The 12,633-nt window shown below is 40.3% G+C and overlaps 1 long non-coding RNA gene across 1 annotated transcript; it reads left to right on the top strand.

Moving 5' to 3' along the window:
• The first annotated feature begins 11 nt into the window (after positions 1-11).
• LOC112434695 (uncharacterized) lies at positions 12-1,901 on the top strand. The gene is made up of 2 exons (XR_003024172.2): positions 12-94; positions 1,266-1,901. It is a non-coding gene; the product is annotated as an uncharacterized LOC112434695 (long non-coding RNA).
• The last annotated feature ends 10,732 nt before the right edge of the window (positions 1,902-12,633 follow it).

The following is a 12,633-nucleotide window of genomic DNA, read 5'->3' as shown; positions in this document are numbered from 1 at the left end:
AGCTTAAATAACGCGATTCTGCTCCACAGAGTGAAATTCTCACAGGTGTGAGAGGGGTCACAGTAATCTGAACCGGAACTGCAGCTGCACACAGGTGAGAATAAAACAACATCACCTGATATGTGATTGCCTGGGACACAGAGACACACAGGCTGTGTCCCAATTAAGAGTCTGCACGCTTGAAGTACGCATTTTAAGTGCGGTTACGTCACCGCCACGCGACGACGGCTGTCCCAATTCTAAGTGTGATTCAAATGCATACTCCAAATGCGCCGTCGATTTCCCCAAATATCAAGCGTGGTCCGGTGCACGCTTCGTGGTCCCATATATCCCGCAATTCATAGCGCGGCGGTGGATGTGGATAATTTTGCCGCAAAATACGGCAAAAGCGAGCGGCCGAAGAGGTTTTTTTTCCCAAACTTTATTGAAATGATAAAGCGAACAGTCAGTCATTCCAGTTCAGTTTGTACAGTAGACATACAAGGCAAATAAGAGTAACAATATACAGTACAATGAAATAAGAAGGATAAATAAATAAAGGATAAAAAAGAAAAAGGGGGGAATGTGACAGACTTCATAACAACTTTGTACTTGAAAGTTGTGACAGCTCATTCGTTAAACATTTCTGAATGAATTTCAATCAATGATAAACCTTTTTTATTGGATGTGTGTGTGTGTATATGTATTTGGATGTGTGTGTGTGTATATGTATATGTATGTGTGTGTGTATATATGTATATGTATGTGTGTGTGTATATATGTATATGTATGTGTGTGTGTATATATGTATATGTATGTGTGTGTGTGTATATATGTATATGTATGTGTGTGTGTGTATATATGTATATGTATGTGTGTGTGTGTGTGTGTGTGTGTGTGTGTGTGTGTGTATATATGTATATGTATGTGTGTGTGTGTGTGTGTGTGTGTGTGTATATATGTGTGTATGTATATGTATATATGTGTGTACATACGTACGTACGTACGTACGTACATACATACATACACATGTCACACAGTGGAAATTTGTATTTATCTTGTATATTGTTTTTATTCTGATTTTTAGTGTTTATTTATGAGTGTTGTTTTATTTGCATGGTTTTATTCTGTTTCTATTGCATGGTTTTTAGTGTTTTATGTGACATGGTTTTTATCCACTGTGGACTGGCTGCACATGGGACAAATTAGCTGATAGGGACCACCTGCTGAGGCAGGGGTGTGTCCAGAGGTGGCCTATCAGCTGTGTAAAGACCTTTTAAAAACAGGCTAGCTGAGCACTGAAGAGAGAGGCCCCAGACTGGAAGGTTAATGCAAGATGGCCAGTGTGATGCGGCGACCAAGTCCTGACCTCATGGAACGGCAACAGTAAGAGACAACGCGTGTGATTGGCAGCAGGGCAGAGGTTTACCTCTGCCTGCATTTGTGAGTAGGGTCTCTACTGTTGTTTACTGGGTGCAGCTGGATTGGGAGAGGGTCACCATGGCCATGAGCCAGGGCCGCTTCTGGGACCATTGTTCTGGCCCCTATTTGTTATGTTACAGGACACCGACACAAGGGGAGCTGTGGCGGTGGTCGCATCATGGATTCGGGTGCAGAACGCAAGCCGGACTGGGAAGTGATGGGCCAGCGGAAGGACAAGAAGATGGGTGGCTCTTTCTTGTCTGCCGAAGACGGGGCTGGCGTGGACTCTGCTCTAAAGGAGGAATTCCTGGCCTGCTGATGGACCCATAATGAACATGTGGCCTAATTATAGCAGGGGGGGGGGTTTAGTGAATGTAGAAAATGGTAGTTTTATGGGTTTTAGAATTGTTTTTAGTAGAGAGCAAACATTTTATTACGTACATTTTAAGGGTGTTTTTATTTGTGCTCTCTGGCCCAGTAATAAACTGTTTCTGATCAGACCTGCTTACTCTCTGTGCCCGTGGTATCTGACTCGCTTGCTCCCCCTTGTATTTTAAAGAATCTTTCTTTTTAGCGTGACATTCTGGCGCCACCGCTTTAGTGTCCGCCGCGCGTTTTACACACACACACACACACACACACACACACACACACACACACACACACACACACACACACACACACTGGGTGAATGTGCAGTAGTAGCAGCAAGCAGGTGAATTCTGTACATTAATATGAACAGACATCTGACTATTTTACAGGATGGACAATATAAACATATTTAACCCTTGTGTGGTGTTCGTATTTTTGTTACTCAGCCAGTGTTCATGGGTCTGGTGGACCCGCTAGAGTTTTGGCTTTCCAAATTAACACTATCAAACAATTTTATGTTAAATTACTCAACAGATGTTTACTTCATCCCAATTACAAGACATATGAACAGCAAACATGGTTAATTTTTTCCCTTTACCTTTGTTAGATCACATTTATGAATTAATGTGCTTCTCGTTTTTCTTTTATATAAAATGTTATAAATAAATCAGTTATAATCAAGTGGAGTGAGTGGAAAGACACAACACATTTACATGTGAAAAAATAATTAATTGTTTAATTTTTCTTTTGAAAAAAACTGAACACGGGTCTCACAGACCCGAACACCATACAAGGGTTAAAATGAAAGGAATTGAAATGTACATTGTGCCTTGGTTTAGTGTCTGGAAGAGAGTCCTGTCTCAGTCAATTATAGATGATGTTTTTGATTTGATTTGATTTTTATTGATTAGCATTCAAATATCTCAGTGAAAACAGAACAAAGATCTACCACAAAGCAAGAAAGCATGAGACAAGGCTAATCAAAAGGTATTGGCTGAAGCATTTGCTTATTACGCCAACCCTTTAATAAAAGATATTTTTGCATGCAGCTCCTGTACACAGGGCTCGAAGCAAATAATAAAACAAAGCAAAACAAACAAACAAGAAAAAAAACTTTCCACCTTAGATAAGTAACTACATCAAAGCAAAAGAATCAAGAGGTTTTTTGTTTTGTTTTTTGCTCTTTTCATTCTTGATTTATATATTTTTCTAATACTCTATTTTTAAACATATTTTTAAACAAGGAAAATGAACCACACCTTTTTAAATCACTGTCATAACTATTCCACAGGTTAAATCCTCTAACAGAAACACATCTCTGCTTTATATTTGTCCTCATCTTGTTTTCCTTAAAGAAATCTGTTCCCCTTAAGTCATATTGACTCTCTCTGACTTTGAACAGCTTCTGAGTACTGGGGCAAAGCAAGTTATTTTGTGCTTTATACATTATCTGTGCCATTTTATATTCAACTAAATCATAAAATTTCAGGGTATTCAGATTAATAAACAAAATGTTAGTTGGTTCTATATAGTTTGATTGGTTTATAATTCTTATAGCTCTTTTTTGTAACTTGAAAATATGAAGAGTGTTCGTTTTATATGCATTACCCCATATCTCCAGACAGTAAGTCATATATGGAAGCAACAGAGTACAATAAAGTGTGTATAATGATTTTTTTGTTCAGGACATGCTTTGTTTTGTAGAGAATAGCAATGGTTTTTGACATTTTTGTTTTCACATGGTTTATATGAGACTTCCAACTCAGCTTATCATCGATTATCACTCCAAGAAATTTATTTTCGTACACTCTTTCAATTTCAATTCCATTAACCCTTATTTTAGATACATTTTTCATTTGTCTAGTGCCAAAAATAATCAATTTTGTTTTCTTTATATTTAATGATAACTTATTTACATCAAACCAGTTTTTTAATATATTTAACTCCTTTTCCGCTGTAGTCAGAAGCTGTTCTAGGTTTTTACCTGAGCAGTACAGAGTGGTATCATCAGCAAACAATACACATTTTAACAGTTTGGAAACACTACATATACCATTTATATATAATATGAATAATTTAGGGCCCAGCACAGAGCCCTGAGGAACACCACAAGTTACCTTCAACTGCTTAGATTTTACATTATTGAATTCGACATATTGATATCTTTCATCCAGGTAACTTTTCATCCACTTGTATGCTATCCCTCTTATGCCATATCTCTCTAGTTTATTCATTAATATAGAATGATCAATTGTATCAAACGCCTTTTTTAAGTCTATAAAAATACCAACAGTATATTCCTTATTATCTATAGCATTAGATATCCCTTCAACAAGTTCCATCACTGCCATCGAAGTGGACCTTTTCACTCTAAAGCCATATTGGTTATCACTTAGGAGATTATGCTTCTCAATATATTTATCAAGTCTATTAACAAATAACTTCTCTAAAATTTTTGAGAACTGTGGGAGCAGTGATATTGGCCTATAATTGGTAAACTGACATCTCTCTCCGTTTTTATGGATTGGAATAACTTTTGCTATTTTCATTTGTGAGGGAAACACACCAGTTTGAAAGGACAGATTACAAATGTATGCGAAAGGTTGCACTATATATTCTATAATACTTTTAACTAATATCATGTCAATACCAAAACAGTCAGTGGACTTTTTATTTTTAAATGTCTTCACAATGTTAATTATTTCTCTATGAGTTGCAGCACCAATAAACATGGAGGACACATTCTGAGTAATATGTTTATTTAGGTCGTTATTATTTCTTGACTCTGGAATTTCTTTTGCTAAATTAAAGCCAACATTTACAAAGAAATCATTAAATTCATTTGCAATGTCTTTAGTTTTATCAAGCACAATATCTTTATCTTTTTTAAAATAATCTGGATAATTCTTATTTTTTGAGCCCTTTTTGATTATACTGTTTAATATCCTCCATGTTTCTTGTGTGTTACTACTTTGCTCCAATAATTTGTGGTAATATTCTTTCTTACTTGTTCTTATAATATTTACTAATCTATTTTTATATAACTTGTACTTTATTTCAGCATCTTTTGTCCTCTGTTTTATGAATCTCTTATATAGATTATTTTTCTTTTTACATGCATCTTCTATCCCCTTTGTGATCCATGGCTTATTGGATCTGTGATGCTTTCTAGTGATCTTCATTAAAGGACAATGTTTTTCATATAGTGAAATTACTGTTGATAAGAATGCATCATATGCACTATTTGAATCTTCATTTGCAAAAACCTCATTCCAATTGTGTTCCTTTAAGTCCACCTGGAGGGCAGCAATGGCTCTTGTTGCTCTATGTCGTATCATATCAAATATTTGATTCTTTTGTTTAGTTTTAATCCCAAAATAATTTTGAAAAATTGCAAAAACAGGAAGATGATCGCTTATATCAGTTATAAGAAGTCCACCTACTATTTCATGGTCAATTTTATTTGTGAATATATTATCTATCAATGTAGCTGTATCAGTTGTTATTCTACTTGGTTTTATAATTACAGGGGAAAGGGAGTTACTATACATTGTATTTATGAAATCTGTTGTTTTCTGATGTCCATTTGGGTTTAGCAAATCTATATTAAAATCACCACAAATTATTTGCACTTTTTTATCATTTAGGTTGCTAAACATAGCAGCAAGTTTTTCATTGAATATCTCAAGGCATGAACCTGGTGTCCTATAGATGCAACTTATAATTATATTGTTAGCTTTTTCAACATGAATTTCAATAGTGACACATTCCAATATGTTATCTATGGTGCTTGACATACATTCAATCAGACTACATTTCAAAACTTTATCTACATATAAAGCAACACCGCCTCCTTTTTTATTCACCCTGTTCATTGTAAATAATTCATATCCTTCCATTCCCATTTCACTAACTTTCTCATTATCAAGCCATGTTTCTGATATTGCAATTATATTAAACTTTTTTAACTTACTTAAACATTCTGTAATTTTAGAAAATTTTTTATACAGGCTTCTACTATTGAAATGTATGACCGACAATGCATTTGCCATTTTAATATTCACATTGAATTGGTCATCTGTATAGTACTCACAAGTATTATTGGTGTTATTGTAGAAGTGGGTATCTGGGTCAATGTTACTTTCAGGGTCATGCATGTTGTGCTCTGCATAGTTAAACGTTTTGAAGTTCGTTTTCTCAGAGTGTGGCAAATTAACCACCTTGACAGTCCTTTTCATAATCAAATTCTTTCTCTTCAATATCTCTGAATGGAAACCTATAATCTGTGTCCAAACTTGTCATTTATGTGTTTTTGTTTTTGTTGTTGTTGTTTCCATTGTTTTTGAGCCGTAAGGCCAGAAACACTTTCCATACCCATTGTTCATTATCCAATCGTCACTTTTCCAATAGATTCCATAGCAGATTCCTGATTATTTATATTGCTCTAAGTCTTTGAGTTCTCTTATCATCACAACTTTCGCTTCTTTGGGATTGCCATTTAGTCTTATCATTACGTTGCAGTTCATCGTCCATGTCGCTTGTATCTTATTTTGTTTTCTCAGGCTGCGTGCCTGTCTTGCAATTTCAGCAGTCTTTTTCGTTAAATGTTCATTTAAATACACACCAGTCCCTTTTAGCTTCTTACCCTGTTTCAGTAACTCAATCTTTGTTTTGCGACTCACAAACCGAAGAATGATTGATGGCTTTGTTTTACTGTCTTTTCTGGGGAGCGTGTGGCATGCTGCAATATGATGGCTCTGAATACTTACATTCTTCGTTTGAAGGAATTTTATCACTTGCTGTTCAAGCGTTTGCAGCTCCTCTACCGGGGCATCTTCACCGTCTTTACCTCCACCAGCTGTTACTCTGGCGTAGGTTCGGTGTTGCGTCTCCAGTCCACTTATGACTAAATCATCCATTCTTGTGTATTGTTCAAGGTCCTCGATTCGCCGTTCCAAGTCGTCTATTTTCTTGTCCTTGTCCTTTATGAGGTTTTTTAGTTGTTTTATTTCATCCATTAGGTCATGTAGCATACCTTGTTGTTTAGCCACTTTGCTCAGTTCATCAGACATGAAATTAAGCGATTTCCTAATCTCCTCCAACTCCTCTTCAACTGCTGGGTTTGCTTTTTTAGGCGGCATTTTGAAAATGATGAGATTGGTATTTCCTTGTGATGGCCCGTTGAAATCACTGTTGATTTACTTCTTGGTGCCTTGCTAGAGGAGCCTGGGCCCAGTGGCTGCTGCAGGAGCCTGGGCCTGGTGGCTGCTGGAGGATCCTGGGCCTAGTGGCTGCTGGAAGAGCCTGGGCCCAGTGGCTACTGGGGGATCCTGGGCCTGGTGGAGCAGGAGGATCCTGGGCCTAGTGGCTGCTGGAAGAGCCTGGGCCTAGTGGCTGCTGCAGGAGCCTGGGCCTGGTGGCTGCTGGAGGATCCTGGGCCTAGTGGCTGCTGGAAGAGCCTGGGCCCAGTGGCTACTGGGGGATCCTGGGCCTGGTGGAGCAGGAGGGTCCTGGGCCTAGTGGCTGCTGGAAGAGCCTGGGGCCTAGTGGCTGCTGGAAGAGCCTGGGCCCAGTGGCTGCTGGAGGATCCTGGGCCCAGTGGCTGCTGGAAGAGCCTGGGCCCAGTGGCTGCTGGAGGATCCTGGGCCTGGTGGAGCAGGAGGGTCCTGGGCCCAGTGGCTGCTGGAAGAGCCTGGGGCCTAGTGGCTGCTGGAAGAGCCTGGGCCTCTGATGATGTGAGAGGGCGGGTGTGTGTGTTTAGGGCACGGATGGCTTGGGGATAGAAGCTCCTCTTGAGTCTCTCTGTCCTTGCCCGGATGATGCAGAACCTTCTACCAGATTGCAGAAGCTGGAACAGTTTGTTGCCAGGATGGGACGGGTCCTTCAGTATCTGCGCTGCTCTAGTCCGGCATCTCCTGGTGTAGGTGTCCTGAAGCGGGGGGAGAGCAATCCTGCAGCAGCGTTCTGCTGTACGGATCACTCTCTGGAGAGCTTTTTGGTCCTTCACACAGCTGTTCCCAAACCACGATGTCATGTTCTGTGTGAGGATGCTCTCCACAGCGCCTGTATAGAAAATCCTGAGGATCTTTGGAGAGACCCTGAACTTCCTCAGTTGTCGTAGGTGATACAGGCGCTGCCTAGCCTAATGTATTAATTCTGGTTGTGTTTACTGACCTTGAACCTATATTATGTGCTACATGGCGCTCAAAAATTACATCAAAATGTTTTAGTACAACTTTGGTCAGCTACGAAGCCACTTGGTGGATTGTTGGAGCTTACGGCTGCCATAGTCAGGAGCCTCGCAGAGTAACACGTACCGTGCTTCAACGTAATATTACCATATTGTGTGCGTATAAGGACCCCAAAATAGCTCCTGTTAAGAGACATGCTTACAAAGTGGATTTCAAACTCAGTCACTCAGTAGAACATGTGAACAGAGCAGCTGCGAGAGAATTCAACATTAATGAATCAATGGTACAGAAGTGCAGGAAGCGAGAAGAATGAGATGAGTAAAGTTCGATTTATCTGACTGTTTGGTTTTGCTTAATGCGCCTTTTAATCTGGTGCGCCTTATGGTCTGAAAAACAGGATAGCTTATCTTTCTTGTAGAAATGTGCTCCAAATAAAGAACTTTGTGTTGACAAGACTGTAACGTAAAGACTGAACACCTGTCACAGGTGTTGCAGCGGTTGCTCTGCAGTCCTCAAGTGTGAGTGCAGTAGAGCTGCATGTAGTTGGTGGTGTTTCCTGTCTGTAATGTCCTGAAACTTTGAGCCACACCTGAGGTACAGATGTGCGTTTCTCATTCTCTGCATGCGAGAAGCAGAAGGTGAAGAACAGCGAATGACTGTTGAAGCGCCGTGGTTCCTGTATTTTCTTCAGTTTCTCACCTGTGGCGGACAAGAAGGTGCACCTGATGCTCTGAAGACGCACCGTTAAAATCAGTGCAGGAGGAAACTAACAAATCTTAGGCTCTCGCTGTGTCCATCAGCTCAGCATAGCTGTGTGACTCAGCACAGGTGAGCTGTGTTATCCGCTGCTGTTTGTAGGTTTTGGAAACTTTCCGAGGAGCATCAGAAACAGCAGACTTAAAAAAGAGGATGCAATAAAGAACAATGTTCAGGGTTCTTTATTGTCACTCACCATGAAGAAACGCAACACAACAAGAAGAAGTTATAACAAGTTAAGTTAAATGACCTGATTAAAATCAAATAAATAGAAAAGTAAAAATAAATAAATACATTTAATCTTCAGAAGCATGGGAGTCCAGCACAGTTCAGCCATCCATCCATAAATTATAATGTATAGTGGCATATACTTTTAGCTTTAATAATCTAAACATGTTCAGGTATAAGTTTAAACATAATGGTGTTCCAGCTCCCCTTAGCAGATAAGAAGTTAGCAGGTCCACCACAAGGGGGCGCTCTAGTGTACTGAAGTGAAGCATGGCTTTGTACGATCAGCCTATAAAACCGTTAAAGCGTCCATGTAATCCAATTCATCATGACATGGTGTTTTTGTTTATATGTGATTAACATTTGGATACTTTTGTAACACAGGGAGTAGGCCCGACCCAGTCCACCTGCCCCTCCTGCCCTCCCCTAACGGCTTCATCGGGTCAGGTAAATAAAGCACTGGAGGCAGCAGGACAGGCTAGCAGCACTCACTGTAACCAGTAGGAAGTGTTTTGAGAGAGAGCGGTGCTGCCCACCTTTAAAACCACATACCAAACCCCTGCGGTGCAACATTATCCTGCTTCATAACCTCGTTCCTCCATATTTATCTGATCTTCATATGTACTCGCCCCCTCGTACACTCCGCTCTTCTTCAGCTTCCCTTCTGTCTGTTCCACGTGCTCGCCTGGCTACCACACGACTCAGAGCCTTTAGTTGTTCTGCCCGAGACTTTGGATGCACTTCCAGCAGATCTTCAGACCACCAACTCTCTCACCACTTTTAAATCACGTCTTAAAACCATCTGTTCAGAATTGCATTCCCTTCATCATGACTCAGTCTTAGTCCATTTTACCTTGTTTAGCTTTTATACTTCCATACTTATTCTTAGATTTGTTTACCTTATGTTTTTATTTTGTAGCACTAATGTAGGGAAACCTTCAAGGTCTTTAAAGGTGCCTATAAATAAAATGCAATATTATTATTATTATTGTCTGTGAAGCTTCTCAGTCATCCAGGTCATCGTAGTCAAAGGAGCTTGCAAAGAAAAGCGTCTGGACTTCTATAAGTTGCTTGAAGACGTTTCACCTCTCATCCGAGAAGCTTCTTCAGTTCTAAGGTCAAATGGTGGAGAGTCCCAGATATAAACCTAGTGGGAGTATCCCCCACAGAGGGACAAAAGGACCCCCTGATGATCCTCTAATCGCCTGAGCCAAGGTGTGAAACTGGGCGTGGGTCCCAATCAGCCAGAGTTTCGGGTGAGCTCATTGTGAAACCTGGCCCCACCTTATCATGACCTCAGGAATTCGCATGATAAGGTGGGGCCAGGTTTCACCAGGTTGAACCCCAGGAGAGCTGCCGGTCCCGACAGTGTCCCAGCAGCTGCGGTCAAGGCCTGCACGGGCCAACTGGCAGGGATCCTCACCAGGCTGTGCAGCATCTCCCTGACTCGTGCCACCGTTCTCACATGTCTGAAAGCCGCCACCATTTTCCCATCCCCCCAAACACTGGCGTGGACACCCCAGTGACTACTGACCTATAGTCCTCACGTCTGTCGTCATTAAGTGTTTCTAGAAGATGTGTCTCAGTGTCTCACTGATTTGCTGACAGATCAAGGCTCCGCCAATTTCACCTGGACCCACGACACCATAGCCATGGTAAAGAAGGCCCAGCAGCTGCTGCACTTTCTCCGTGTTGTGAAATTATTATATTATCTTATGGCACGTTATACCTCTAATTAAAGATTGTGAAATCATTATGTAGTTTTAGTTTGCATTATACTCCTGACTTAGAAGAAGGTGATAATTATTAGATTTATTAGACTGATTTGTATTACATTAGACTGCTAGCGAATGAATGACATTGTGTTATGATGCATTATACTGCTGATTTATAAGAAATGTTGTTTTCAGAGAAGCATGGCCATATTTGTCTGATTAGAAAGAACAGAACATACGGCACAGGAGGCCAAGGTCATAATGTAAGCGCGAAAGAATGTGGATGTTTAGGTTTTATGACTTTGGAGGGCGGCTGAAGCTATAAGAATGTCAGAAACAGTCAGACACTTGGAGATCTGGCGGACACCTTCCTGTCCACTTCTCCTGTCTGGACGTTTTTTAATGCTCATAGTGTTGTATGGAATAAAGAGATTGTTGATTGAGCATTTATACACAGTGTTGTTCTTCCTTCACCCCAAAGATCAAAGAATTGGGATATTTAACAGTGTGCTGAGGAGGAATAACTGAGGGGCCACGACTGAGAACAGGAAGTCTGCGCAGAGGATAATTAACACTGGCTGCCCTCTGACACTCCTGGAGGCCATCACCAGATCTTCCTGTCTCAGGTAAACTCCCACCACCTGTTTGACCTGCTGCCCTCTGGTCGGCACCTCAGGCCAATCAGGTCCCACACCTCCAGACTCAGCAACAGCTTCTTCCCCTGGGCCATTCAGACTGTTAGCAAACACTGTATCCCCACACCCCACCCACCAATCTGAGCCATGGTCTGAGTGACCCTCATCACTCAGACCACTCTTTATGTCTTTGCATTTCCTCCAAGCACTCTGCAACTTATCGATAATGTGTGCCTTTTGATTTGTATTTGTGCCTCTTGATTGGACATATGTCTCCTGTTTGTTATTTATCCCTGCTGCCTACTATTTATATTTTATTCTGGCACAGCTGGTGTGGAGCACCCACAATTTCATTGTACATGTACAATGACAATAGAGAGCTGTTCAAACTAGTTCATACATTTATTACTTCCAGGCTGGACGACTGTAATTCATTATTATCAGGAAGTTATCAGGAAGTCCTAAAAACTCCCTGAAAAGCCTTCAGTTAATCCAAAATGCTGCAGCAAGAGTCCTGACAGGGACTAGAAAGAGAGAGCATATTTCTCCTGTATTGGCTTCCCTTCATTGGCTTCCTGTTAAATCCAGAATTCAAAATCCTGTTCCTCACATACAAGGTCTTAAATAATCAGGCCCCATCTTATCTTAATGACCTTGTAGTACCATATCACCCTATTAGAGCACTTCGCTCTCGCTCTGCAGGCCTACTTGTTGTTCCTAGAGTATTTAAAAGTAGAATGGGAGGCAGAGCCTTCAGTTTTCAAATTCAAATTCAAATTTTATTTGTCACGTACACAGTCATACACAGTACGATATGCAGTGGACAACTGCTCGTGACCTAAAGAAAACAAAAAAGGAAAAGGCTATGAATAAGATAGGAACTAAATATGAAAAATTAAAAAAGGAAATAAATATGAAAAATTAAAAAGGGTAAATTTTACTAGGAAGGAATAAAATATAAATTAAGGTTAAAAAGGAAATAACTGTACAACACAAATTAGAATGAAGGGTAAATTTAACTGGGAAGAATAAGATAAAATATATAAATTAAAGTTGAAAATAAAATAACTGTACAACAAAATACACAATGTAGAACTATATAAGAATGTATGAAGAAATATAAATAAATATATTGTCAGGGTCCTGGGACTGGGCGACCCAGGATCCCTGAGCAGTCATGTATTATATTATTATTATTATTATTATTGTTGTGTATTTTGGTGTTGCTCCCCCTTCCCTGTGCTTGTGTATATGTGTGTGTGGGTGGCTGAGCACTTGTTTATAGGCGGCGTCAGGCCTGGAGGGTGTGGCCCTGCAAGGGGACTGGCCACACCC

This window comes from Maylandia zebra, linkage group LG4 (assembly GCF_041146795.1).
Source record: "Maylandia zebra isolate NMK-2024a linkage group LG4, Mzebra_GT3a, whole genome shotgun sequence".
In the NCBI taxonomy this organism is placed as follows: domain Eukaryota; kingdom Metazoa; phylum Chordata; class Actinopteri; order Cichliformes; family Cichlidae; genus Maylandia; species Maylandia zebra.
The sequence above is the reverse complement of the archived record's forward strand: the minus strand, read 5'-3'. Positions and strand labels throughout refer to the sequence as shown.